Source organism: Dipodomys merriami, unplaced genomic scaffold, assembly GCF_024711535.1.
Source record: "Dipodomys merriami isolate MVZ:Mamm:240054 unplaced genomic scaffold, mDipMer1.0.p SCAF_285, whole genome shotgun sequence".
NCBI classification, from domain to species: Eukaryota; Metazoa; Chordata; class Mammalia; order Rodentia; family Heteromyidae; genus Dipodomys; species Dipodomys merriami.
Window position 1 is genome coordinate 1,165,505 of NW_027204326.1, and position 13,702 is coordinate 1,179,206.

At 47.2% G+C, this 13,702-nt stretch overlaps 1 long non-coding RNA gene across 1 annotated transcript in view; it reads right to left on the reverse strand.

The window, feature by feature from the left end:
* Positions 1-13,702, reverse strand: part of LOC138838613 (uncharacterized) — a 194,353-nt gene that overhangs the window by 51,730 nt on the left and 128,921 nt on the right. Inside the window, exon 3 of the long non-coding RNA XR_011375687.1 lies at positions 441-551. This is a non-coding gene — a long non-coding RNA (uncharacterized lncRNA). The remainder of the gene's footprint in view (positions 1-440; positions 552-13,702) is intronic.

The window sequence follows — 13,702 nt, forward strand, 5'->3', positions numbered from 1 at the left end:
GAGGTTGGGAGGAAAAGGATGGTGGTAGGGGAAATATAAAGGAGGGTATAACAATGCTTGATAGGAAATGGACTCATTACCTTGCTCATGTAACTGTAGCCCCTCTGTATAATATCTTTACAATAATATATATACTTAAAAAATAATAAAATAAAAATAAAAAAGAAGGTAGTGAATAAGTCCATGCAAGCCCTTCAAACACATAAGAAGACAATCAGTTCCAAATCTCCAAAATAGACAGAGATTTTTCACTTCCACAAGCCCTGGCGCTGCCCTTTGGGCAGGGCAGGTGGTTACAGAGCAGGCCCCGTGGTGGTGGCCTGTGAGACAGAACTCTCCCTCCACCGCAGCCATCGTCAGGTTAGTGGAGGAAATTCAAGTACAAACCTCGCCCAGAATGCAACCACCTCTCAGCAAAAGATCATTACTAACTCAATCACCTGTTTCACAGGGATCCGGGATCCACTCCAGGTCAAAGTCCTATTCTTTTCTGAGGACAAAGTTCCTTTTCTTTTCTCATGCATGTCCCCAGGGGTGGCTGTCTTCAGTCTCTGCAAAATAAAAAGAATTAATGGAACTTAATTGTTTACTCAAGAAGTCCATGTTTTTTTAAATATCAAAAACATACAGCTGGGCACATACAGTAGAGGCTGAGATCTGAGGATTCCAGTTTGAAGCCAACCTGGGCAAACAAATCCAAGAGGCTCTTACCTCCAATTAACCACCCAAAAGCTAGAAGTGGAGGTGTAGCTCAAATGCTAGAGCAACAGCCTTGAGTGAAAAAGCCAAGCAATTGTGAGAGACCCTGACTTCAAGCCCCAGTACTGGCACTGGCACACGCACACATGCACATGTACACACACCATACAGATTTTCTAAGACTATTGGGTTTGTATCTAGAGGAAAGTGAAACCAGACTATTATTAGCATTCTTGTCTGTCCTAAATCTATCCAAATGAATTTGTACATTTAATCATGAGAAATGTCCTTGACAAGGAGAGATCAAACGAAGAACTGAACAGGAAGCAGAGTACAAGAGAACAGGGGCCATGGGAGTAAAACAGGATAGCAGAGATAATGAATTACCTCCCCTTGGTCAGTCATTAAATTCCACCTCAGCTGGTAGTAAAAGAAAGTCGTTGCTGTCTATAAATAGGAGCTGAGCCATCTGAAAAGACATAAATCCATCCATTTCTACTCTCGTGTAGCCAAGATTTGATATCCAAACCTTTCTCTCAACATTTACAGGAAAAAGAAGTATTTAAAATATATGCTCCTAAATAAATCCTTGACAGCACAGGTGTAGGATTGTTTAAAAATTAAAAGAAATCAGTTATTGGGCAACAGAGGGTATCGGTTCTCATGGGCAAAGGAGCACAAAGCCATGTTCATCATTTGAAGGTACTGGTCACATCTCAGAGGACAGCATTGTTCACCTAGTCCCTCTGTCCTCCCTTCACTCAACCCCAAGTGGTGTATGATCTGAAGACAGCATCTGGTTCACAAATAGCTATAGTAAAGTAGGTACCAACTTTCAACCCAGCCACACAGACTACCTGATAGGCCTCCCGTACCCCCCAGAAGCCTCCAATAGGCCAGAAGTGGAGGTGGAAGCATCTGAGAAATCATTATTATAATCTAACTCCTGCTGTTCCTAATTCCATTTGTTCACTGTCTCTCCTGAAGCCCGGGAAGAGCATGAGACTTGAGTCTGGCTGGGGAATGAGCTAAGGTCCAGGAGTGCACAGAGCCTAGGAAACTGCTAGAGTCATGTGTAGTGGGCCAAAGGTGCTGACTTGCTCAGGTCACGACAACCGCAGAAAAGCAGTGGTATGTATGCGTCATGTGTGTCCGGTGCCTGACGCTCCATCACCTGCCAAAGGAAGCAGCTTTGCCAGCGACCCTTTCCCAGGTGAGAAGGCAGAAAGATCCAGCCGCCCCAGGACACACCCCTGGCCAGCAGGGGCTGCAGACAGGGCAGCTCTTCTTCACTCTATCCTTTCTTTCCTGTCCTACCTCCTGCTTTAGTCTGCACTAAGTCTAGTCCCAGTCTGCATGATCCAACTCTGAATCACAATGATAGTTTGTAAACACTGAGGCATGAGCTACCAGCTCAAGGGCACAGCACGGGTTATAGAAGGGATGGTCTTCTTCAAACTCTTTTCCAGAGGCAGGCAGACAAGGCAAGCCCTGCAGCTGCTCGTGGAGGCTCAGGAGTGAGGCATCTGCGGCTCCCAGTCCAGCGTGAACAGCTTCTCCCCGACTGTGTGTTCCAGTCTCCACAGCACCCCACCAGAACCCATCAGCACTGTGCTTCCTACGGTCTATTTAGGCTCTTAAAAAAAAAAAGAGAGAGTCATAAACACACGTCCTGGAAAAAACTGCAATACAACAGGAAATAAAAATTACCTTTGCTCTGGCACAGAGGCAGGCTGAACAAAAGGAGCCCCCAGATTCTAAAGCCCCACCTGTGCCCACTTTACTGTGTTAATGTTCAGCAGTGTGGTACAGGGGGGTATGAACAGCCTCGGGATTTTTATTGTCTGCCTTCCTCATTCGGTCCTGCTATCACTTAGAAACGAAGCTGCAACCTCTCTATAAAACTGTTTGCTTCCAACTAGGTTGTAAAGTTTATTTGCTGAAGTCAGCTCTAAGCATGAAGAACTCCAATAGCACAGGGTGTCAGAGATAAGTAGTGCATGGCTTTGGACAAGATTTATTTTGCAAACTTTGCAAACCCCCAAAAGGAGATTATATATTTCGGAAGATATGGTGCCATTCTATTAGCCATGTGCATTTCCATGGTTTTTTCTTTCTTTGTAGACCAAAGACCATTAAGTTTCTTCATAAATATTAACCAAAGTTTCTTGAAGCCGAGTGCTGGTGGCTCACACTTGTAATCCTAGTGACTCAGGAAGCTGAGACTTAAGAATCGAAGTTTTGAAGTCATCCCAGGAAGATAAATTCAAGAGACTATTAGGTCCAATTAATCAGTGAAAGGCTGAAAGCAGAGGTGTGGCTCAAGTGGTAAAGCATCAACCTTAAGCCAAAACCCAAGTGAGCACAGAAGGCCCTGAGTTCAAGCCCCAGTACCAACACACACACACACACACACACACACACACACACACACACACACACACACACACACTGTTGAGAAGCTCAGGCCCCAAGTAGGGATTGAGCTGGCAGCCTGTGGTCCCCAAGTGCATTGTGATGACAACCCCAAAACACTAGCTCCTGCTCTGTGCACACACATCACAGACTTTCACAGAATGAGAGAACGTCTGAAGTCAGCTTTTCCATAATCACAGCTTTGTTTCCCATGGCAACAATGGACATGGTGGCACGTAAAATATCCAGACACTAAATCAATGACTTTCCCACCAGCTGCTGACTTTCGATCTTGATAGGCATGCCACGGATGCCTCATGCTTACAGCTGTGTGTTGTAAAGCAAGAAAAACAGGAGCGGGCTGGGAAGTCAGCTCAGTGGTAGAGTGCTTGCCTTGCATGCATGAGGCCCTAGGTTCGATTCCTCAGCACCACATAAGCAGGAAAAAAAAAGCCAGAAGTGGCGCTGTGGCTCAAGTGGTAGAGTGCTAGCCTTGAGCTGAATTGCTGAGGGACAGCGCCCAGGCCCAGAGTTCAGGCCCCACAACGGGACAAAAAAAAAAGAAAAGAAAAGAAAAACAGGAGCCTATCAAACTTACCTATAAACATTATTTTTAATTAATTCTCCCAGTGATGTTCCCCTTCTTCTCATCTGAGGTTAGTGGGGGCACTGGCATTTAGTGGGAAGAGGTCAGCAATGCCACCGAATTGCCCAGGGTACCCAGCAAACCCTTCAACTAGGAGCCCTCCATCCACATATTGGCAGCACTGTAGTCTTATAAATCTTCCTGGTATAAAATAGGAAACAGGACCCACACTTACATATCACTGCACTGAGATGATCTGATTTCACCCTGCAAGTCTCCTCTGACATGACTTGACAATTGCCCGGTATACCATCCAGTGTTACCAAATATCACCAGAGAGCTCAACATCCTTACAGCCAGCCCCGATTCTCCCTCGTCTCTCTCCTCCCCACCTCCTTCCCTCTTTTGATCCTCCTCTTCTGGATCTCAGCTCAATGATCCTCCTCTTCTTCTGGATCTCAGCTCAATGCCACTTTCTCCTGGTGCTTTCTTGCTCTTCTAACCAGGTCAGGATGGCGTCAAAGAGCATTCCCCCAATTATGCTTGTATCCACTTTATTTCTGCTTTTATCTGGTTGTCTCCCCACTTGACCGTTAGCCACTGAAGAGCAGGGAAAGAGACTAAAGTCACAAAGTGACTAAAGAACTTAACCGAGGTCCATGCTGCCTGACCCTCGGTCTCCACTCTCCCTGTGCCTGACGACACTGTCCAACGGATTAATGCAGCTAAAGACGGGAGAACATCTGAGAACCCTTGCTGTGGTCCCAAGTTTCTCCACAACGGACCATAATGGAAGCATGAACACACTGCATGACAATCAGACCGAAGAAATAACTAAATGGTGAATTATGCTCTCTCTTTGTTATCTTTAGATACTGAATGGAGGGACTGCTAGTTTTCAAACATGGCACACGGGCCTCCTGGGAGAAGCCCACCACTATTCCCAGGTTTCCTTCTGAATGAGGGCTGTGTGGTCCATCTGGGCACTGGACTGTCAGGAGTATTCTTTATTCTTCAGCCCGCAGTAGGAAGAGCCACTTCTGGGCCACTATCTTTTTGCAGTCCTCATTCCTGGAAAGGAGAAATGGCCACCATGGCATAGAGACAGCTCCATCCTGAGTTAGGATTGGCTGGATTACCAGGAAGCCTTTTTTTTTTTTTAAAGTCAGATATGGGGCTTGTAGTCAGGGCCTGGACACTGTTCCTGAGCTCCTTTGCTCAAGGCTAGTACTCTACCACTGGGGTTATAGCTTTACTTCCAGTTTTTGAGTGGTTAACTGCAGATAAGAGTGTCATAGAGACTTTTCTGCCCAGGCTGGCTTTGAACCGCAATTCTCAGACCTTGGCCTCCTGAGTAGCTAGGATGACAGGCATGAGCCACGGGCGCCTGGCCAGGAAGCCTTTTTTATCCAGGTCAGTTGTATAAGCAGAAATGCTTTTAAATAAGCCTTGGAAGATCCTTTAAGAAAAGAGGAATTGGCAGCCAGGAATTATTACAGATAGGGGGAAGACTGAAAAAAAAATCAGTTAATTCACGTTGTTTCTATAGAGGAAAAAATGTACATTAACTAAAGAAACAGGAAGAGAAGGAAAGAGCTTGACCAGCAAGGTAGGATGCTCCAGGCAAAGCGTGTTTTGTGGCTTCCGCAGAAAGGTGAGTAAGTGTCAGCCACCCTGAGGTCACACCCAGAATGCAACAGTCCATCCACCCTCAGGCAGGAACTGATAAAGCAGCGAACACGTTCAAATTTTCCACCTCTAAGTGTAGGTTCCTTGCAGTGTACGATTAAGTATTTTTAAAGGTGTCTTACCTAACTTCTAAAGTGATTTTATTCCTTCTTTTTCTGCACTTAAAAATGATTCATAGGCCGGGTGCCAGTAGCTCATACCTTTAATCCTACCTACTCAGGAGGCTGAGATCTGAGGATCACTGTTCAAAGCCAGCCCAGGCAGGAAAGTTCGTAAGACTCTTATCTCCAATAAACCACCAGAAACCCAGAAGTGGCGCTGTTGCTCAAGTGGTAGAGCACTGGCCTTGAGCTGAAGAGCTCAGGGACAGCGCCCAGGTCCAAAGTTCAAGCCCTATGACTGACCAAAAAAAAAAAGCTTGATACAAGCTAGACACCAGTGACTCATGCCTGTGGTTCAAGCTACCCAGGAGGCTGAGATGTGAAGAGCATGATTTGAAGCCGGAAGCAGAGTGTAGCTCATGTGGTGTGGTGCCAGCCTTGAGCAGAAAAGCTCGTTACTATACTGATGCAACTGTAACCTCTGTACAGCATCTTTACAAGAAAATAAAATTTAAAAGAACGAATACGAAGCCCTGAATTCAAGCCTCAGGACTGATGCACACACAAAAATGAGATACATTTTTGCATAGCCTATGAGTTACAGTGTCCATTGGGTGTGAAAAGGTCTTGGATCATATCTAATGGCTCTGAAATGACCATGGTCCCTCTTGCTCCCAGATGGGAGTAAATCACAGATCACAAAGGTAGGGGTTAGAAGAGGCCTTTGGACCTCCTTCTAAGGAAGCACTGAGCAGATACAAATGATGGGCCACCAGGCATAGCCATGTCCTTGCAAGACAATGGTAATTAATCAGTGGTGGCTAGCTTACTGGTGCACAGTAGGTTCTAGGCTGGGCCAGGGAGGGTTACGTGTCTAGAATCTCCCATCAAGTACTCCTGCTTGGTGTCATTATTGCAACACAAGTGTGAAGGAGGTGAGCTTTACCAAATGCCCATCTGCAGTGTGTCAGCAGCAGACACGGAGCTCCAGTCCCTCCCTACCCCACCTCCACTTCTACCCATCCCACATCCGACTTATCCCACAGGAACTATAGTGATGGTTCTAATCCCCCTCCTCAAAGCTCCATCATGGCTTCAAAAGGATTTCTGTGAATGTTCTTGCTAAGGTGGACATCTCCAATGCATTATTCTTGTCCTCTGGATTTCACTGGACTTATAATTTATAATGATTGTTTTAGCTATGTTTAAATTATAAGCTATAACCATAAACTATCATCATAACATGTTCTTGTGCATTGCATGTTTCCCAATAGAATTTAAGTTCCATGATCACATCTGGCCCTTTGTAAGTCCAATAAGCATTTTTAAATGAATGGATGGATGAACAAAAGCCCAGCCTAACAGCTCATGTTCTTTCTCTATAATAATAATTCACAGACATCACTACTGTAGATCAAGTGTCTCCTGAGAAGGCTTGGAGCCAGCCCAGCCTCCGGAATGCTTGGCTCCTGGAACCAGACACAGCTAGTAGCCATGACAGGAAGTGGAAGGTCTTTATCAACCTGCACCGGTAGTTACCGGGAAAGAGATTAAGAGCTCTGAAGCAGGGCTAAAGAAACTAGGATGATTACGAGCTCTGAAGAAGGGTAAAGAAACTATGATGATCACAAATGAGATACAAGGGAGAATTTGCTACCACGAGAAAAGATCCAAGAAGCCTGTTGCCTGAGAAGTTCTCTGGGGAAGGACTTGGGCGCCCTGTACAACTGAGGCAGTGTGGAGTGGAACCTGAGACTTCACATCTTGTATCAACTGGATCCTATCAGGAAGTTCACCTCAGCCCAGAACTTCAAGGCTTATACTTTGCAACTAAGTAAGCCTGCATATGCTTGCCATTTAACATGTGCTATCTCAGAACACATATACACGGCAGAATGGCTACAAGGAGCTCATTAGCACAAGCATGACCTCTCATACTCATCTTTTGTGGTTAGAGCAATGTTATAATTAGTCGTTATAATAATATAACAAAGCTACTGGTTTGTGTAAGAAGCTAAGAATCTCGGGATAAAAGTGTCCTTATTCCAAATTCAGAAATATTTTATTTTAAAGGTATTCTTAAAGAAATTTCAATTAAGGCACTGGTGGTTCACACCTGTAATCCTAGCTAATCTGGAGGCTGAGGTCTGAGGATCATGGCTCAAAGTCAGCAGAAGAGAGTGAGTCACAAAGCAAGGTTATGTTCACCTACAGTTTTCCTATAACCAGCAACTCACTGAAAGGCGATCCACAGGGACTTTCTCTGGGCCTTCATCTTAACCAGTGTTCAACGAGATGGATAATTTTACCAGAAGTGGGAATAGAGGAAAAACAACTAGGTGATTCACAATGTTTTCAGCTGTGTTTCTAAGGGTGTTTCTGGAAAAGAATAGCATTGGGATCCATGGACTTATTGGACATGAGCTAAGTCTTTGAGAATCTGGGTCCAGCACAAGAGCAAAAGAAGAATGAATTTATTCTGTCTGGGCTAGAACCGCCGTCTCTTCTTTCTTTCCAACCTCCACAATTCTTGGACTTGCCCTCCAGTCATCCCAAATGCAGGCCCCGGGCATGATGCAGGCCTGCATACTGGTGTTAGCCATTCCTGCAACAAATCTATTCCTTCCTATCAGTTCTGCTTTTCTGGAGATGTCTGATTAATAACTTATACTTCCCAACCCCTATTTTAAGCAAGTAAGTCAAATCAGAATTGCACAGTTCCGGTAAATATGGAACCAGAGAAGATGCTGATTTTGGTGATAGGAAAATCAAAACTAAGCTGAAATTCTGTCATTGTAACACTACCACTTGAGAAAGGTTTATAACAAAAGCTATTCTCACTCTGCATACCTGTCAGGTTTAATGTGATACACACCTTAGAAAGTAATCAAGTTCTGTTTTCTTTCCCTACAGGGGTGTACCAATTACTTTCAATATACCAACTCTAATCAGCTAGTGTGAGTTTTTGTTTTTGAGTTTTCTTGGCGATCTTTAATGCCCATTCATCACAGAACAGACTCCATGATGGTCAGTATCCTTTTCTTTGTTGTTTTGTTTTTGTCTGAACTCTGGGCCTGGGCGCTATCCCTCAGCTTTTCAGCTCAAGGCAAGCACCCCACCATTTGAGCTGTAGCACCACTTCCAGTTTTCTGGTGGTTCATTGGGTATGAATCTCACGGACTTTCCTGCCTGGGCTGGCTTTGAACCACAGTCCTCAGATCTCAGCCTCCTGAGTAGCTAGGATGACAGGCGTGAGCCACCAGAGCCCTGCTCAGTATTCTGTTCCATGGTAACAAAACACGGGATAGACAGCCTAAAGTGAGGAAAGGTCTATCTGCCTCATGCTTCAAAGTGGCAAAAAGAGAAGAGGCCAAAGCCAACATCCTGCCAGCCCTTCGAGGACACACCCCCAGGGGCTTCCCATGGGGCCCCACCTTTTTAAAGGTGCCAACACCACCACCCAGTAGGACCAAGAGCCACATGGGCCTTCAAGGGACATGACTCTAAGAAGCCGGTATGAGCTTTTCCTAGTAAGTCGGATCATAAGAAATAAATAAGGTAGGGAGGGAGGAAAGTCACTTGCGCTTCCACATGTAAATTAATTCAAAATTCAGCAGGGTTGTCTCGCATTTTGGAGATAATAAGATTAACCAGAGGGAACTTAGAGAAAAATCATTATCGAACTTGAGTAAAGTTTAAAAAGATATAGTCATGAGAGAGTCAAGTCATTTTTGGCAGAATTTCAGGCCCCAAGGAGGTCCCCAGGACGGGGGCTCCGCAGGTCTGTGTGGCTTCTTCTCCCAGGAACCCATCAGCTACACAGCTGTCCCAAGGTCGCTGGCGTTCATGGGGGTACCTGGATGACATCCTCAGAGGAGGGAATTCATCTGACTTCCACAATTGCAGCTACCCCAAGCTCAGCCAGCAGTGACAGCAGATCAAGGCACAGAGGTACTGGCTGGCTTTTGGCATGTACTAGACAGACAGGTGGTTGGACTTCAAGAGCAAAGATACAAAGATATTCGAGTTTCATATTCTCTTTTCTCTCTGTGTTCTGAAAACCCAAACATCAATGCTGTAGGGACAGAAAGTAAAGGATGTGAAACTTACCACATGCATTTCACCATGATGCTAAATGAAAGTACAGAAAGTCCAACAGCTAAGTGGATGTTCAGTACTTCAGTCAAGATCTCTGAGATCTCTCCAATTCTAATACTCAAATGCTGTTAGCAGCAATAGAAAGCGTCATTTAAATATGCAAGTTAGTGACGTTTTAATGTGTCTGGGGGTCTCCTGAGAGGTCTGAAGTTTCCATAGCAGCTGCATACTTCAGTCCTGCTGGCAATGGGGGAAACACTTGTCAAAGACGTACTTGGAGCCAAAACTGTCTGTGGCGAAAATAGATTTTTTTTCCCCTCTATTGTTAGGTGAAAATCCCATGAGCACAAAGTGCTTGCCTTGTGTCCACATTCCCACTGGAAACATCACCCAGACGAGCTTGCTTATAGTTCTTACATTGGGATTATGTGCCAGAAACACGTGCCTGTTCTCTTTCTTTCTCTCTTCTACAACTTTGCCCTCCCTCATTAAGAAGGGGGAAAACTGAGAGAGAGTGAGGGAAGGGATGACATTGTCCAAAAACAAATATGCTCATTACCTGACTTATGTAATCCGAATCCCTCGGAGGTATATCGCCCTTTGGTAACAATTTGAAAAATTAAAAACAATTTTAACAAGTAGATTGGCTGGAATCAGCAATGACAAATGCCACTGCACCATCTTGGTGACCAGAAGCCCTTCCCATGGTGGCCCACATCCACAGTGCACCAGCCTGACTCCATGGCGTGCTTGCTCTTGGAGGAGTTGCTAGGAAGGCTCTGACTCAGACCCACGCGTGGCACAGGCAAGCTGCTGGCACTACAGATTTCATCCCTGGCCCAATGGACTGGAATAAGTCATTGCTAATTTATCAGCCAGCGCAGGTCTCAGCTGCAGTTCTCAGCTTTGATCAAAGCCGAAGCCCATATCACTATAATATCATGTGTGATCCTGGTTCTGGATGGGCAGAGGCTGGGAGGGAGGACCAAGAAGAAGCGCAGAGGGGACAGGCAGCCTGGCTGCACCACCTGCTCCCCTCATTAGCATGGGATGAAATGGCCCAGCTGATTGGCTCAAGGAGAAGGGGGTGTGCCCTGGGGACAGGGCAGGTGAGAGGGGTTTCCAGGGGAACACATCCCCAGCCCATCTGCTGCCACATTGGCCTTGACTAAGGACCAGGCACTGGATTTGGTCCTTACCAATAAATAGGACCCAGCCCTCAAGGCCTTGGGTACCAGGCAGAGGAAAACAGCTACTTCTGTGAATTAGGGAAGAATGAAAGGTCCGTGGGAACGCAGAGATAAGCTACAGTGACTGTGTGGCTGACACACACAAAAAAAGAGGAGGGGGGAGGGACAAAAAGTTTCCAGAACCTTCCTTATACAGATTCATTTATCTAGCACCTACCACGTGCAAGGTATAGCCATAGATAAATATAGTTCCTGCCTTTGAGGACTTCAAGGAAATGTGACCACGAATAAACGCTGCATGGTAAATACTATGCGTTTGCCATGCACTGTGGGAGAAACCCACAGACGCAGAGTCCGAAGGGCTCCCTGGGAAATGGCCATGTTCCATGAGCTGTTGAGAACCTTCCAGACGAGTAGCGAGCTGGCAGAGACAGAAAGGGAGTTTTGACGGAAGCCTTGGGGTCAGCGTGAGGAGCTGACCCCCAAGGCAGGGCCTTTTCCCTTTTTCCTGGAGGTTTGAAGGCAGGAGGCTGGCAGCCTTCAGCAGACCGGTGTCTGGTGCTCTCCCAACACTGGTGGTCACTTTAAGATGGGGCAAGGAGCTGAAGAATTGCCCCAAAATTTTAGAAGATGACTGGACAAAAGGACTGGCTCCCCCAGTTCCTCCCATACATTCTTTCCTTCTGAAGGCGGGGAGGGGGGAGGGGAGCTATTCCTCTCCCCTCCCCCCTTCCCACCCTCCTCTCTCTGCCCCACCCTGGGCAGGCTGCTCCCCTGACCCTCTCAATCTCCCCCTTCTGTAAGGCAGGAAGAATTAACTGGTATCTCATGGGGGCCGACTGCAGGTGGTGTGGATTAGTGCCTGGAACAGGACCCAGCTGGGGATGTGTGCCACGGATGCTCATGATGTCTAGCTATTGTCTTGTCATTCTGTGGCCTCGGCCACACCTGTGGCTTCCCCATAGTTTCTAAGCATGGAGCTCCTCCTTTCGTCCAGGTAACTCGCCTCTACTTTCAGCCTGCCCTGCAAGTCCAATAGCCCTGTGGATCCCCCAACTCCAACAGGCCCCTCCTGTCCTCCTTTAGACACACCTCAGCCCCAGCTTGGCCTCTCCTGGCCCTTGCCTCCTCCTTCCCTGCTCTGAATGAAGGGGGCAGCGTCCAGTATCACCCCACACAGAGCTCCTCTCTCCCCCCACCCCTCCCCCGTGCTTCACACCCACTCCTGAGAGCTCTCGTTCTTCCTACCTGGGACAATCGCTTTCCATGGCTGCTACCATCTGCCCATCCTGTCCCACCTGGAAGTCCCTGGGTGGCCAGGCCATGTCTCTACAGTGAGGGGACAGTACCCCTCATGACGTTAACACACATTGAGGGAGAAGCAGAGAGGACAGAGGCCCAGTGGAGACGACGCCCCCTTCTCCTCCTGAAGACTGGAAGCCAGAGAGAGCAGCCCTGAGAACACCCCCTCCAACCACCCTGAGCAACCACACAGGGGGCCTGGCGCCCCTCTCTGGGGGGGGGGAGTGGACAGTGACTCAGCCAGAGGCCCCAAGACCTGAGACTTGCACAAAGGGACATAAAAGAGGGACCTCCACGAACACCGCAAGTGGACAACAGATGACCAGTCCCACATCTGGCTCTCTTGCACTGAGAAGCCTGTCCTCTCTTCCTCCTCCACCCCTCCTCTTCCCCCTCTTCTCTTCCTCCTTGCCCAGGAAGTAGGCAGACAGGACCTCCTGTGGCATAAGATGACCCCCCCACTCAGGAGTCCCAGTCTGCCAGAAGCCACAGGCTTTCCTCTACTTCCCTTACTCTCACTCTCAAGTAAACTGCGCCTCTGCTCCCGCTTTTCCTGCCTTGTAATCATGTGGAAGAGAAGGAAAAGGACCCGAGACCGTTAGCATCAGTGCCAGGCTCCTGCTTGCTCCCTCCGGCCCTGCACGGCTGTCCAGATAATATCTGTTCTCCCACGGACACAGGGTGCCCTTCATGAGCGTTCCTGTCCTTTTACCCCATTCCTATAAATGTCAACCTTAGGCTTAGAAAAGTACCGGCTTTCAATAACTAACTGGAATGAATGAGTGAATAAATGAATGAATGTTTCCACAGTGTCCCCTAAGGACCTTCCCTCTGGTCATTCTGAGCTTTCTTTCTTTCTTTCCTTCTTTCTTTATATTCATGTGTGTGAGCATGCACACACATGTGCACGCATGCACACACATACATGCATGCCAGTCCTAGGGCTTGAACCAGGGCCTGGGCACCAATCCTGAGCTTTTCTTGCTCAAGGCTAGCACCCTACCCCTTGAGCAGCAGCCCTTCTCCCAGCTTTGTGTGTGTGTGTGTGTGTGTGTGTGTGTGTGTGTGTGTGTGTGTGTGTGTGTGTGTGTATGTGTGTGTGTGTGTGTGTGTGTGTGTGTGTGGTTAATTAAAAAGTAAGAGTCTCTTGGACTTCTCTGCCCTGACTGGCTTTGAACCATAATTCTCAGATCTCAGCCTTTGGGGTGATGCCCAAATTATTCCCTACAAGGATCATCCCAAGGGTGCCCTTTAGCCTGGCTGGCTCTGGCCTGGCCCTCAGCCTCCCAAGCTGAATCAGATCAGATAAGTGCCCTTGGGTGTCTCCACCCTGGGAGCTTCTTCCCTAACAGCAACAATTGTTGTGTCTTCTGACTTCCCCTGAAGTCACAGATGGGGCCGTATTGACCTGGGAGCAGCCTGCTTATCACCTGGTCTAAGGCAGGCATCAGATAACGGTGTTTTGGCCCTGTAAGGAACAAGTACAAGTCATGAGGTATGAACAGCCCCTGAGCTGGGAGAAGCCAGTGTGGTGTTGCCTTCTTCCCTATGGCTTTATTTCCCTAGACTTCCAGCTCAGGCTGCATTCTGTGCTCCAAGGACAAAATGGGCCTTCATTGTTG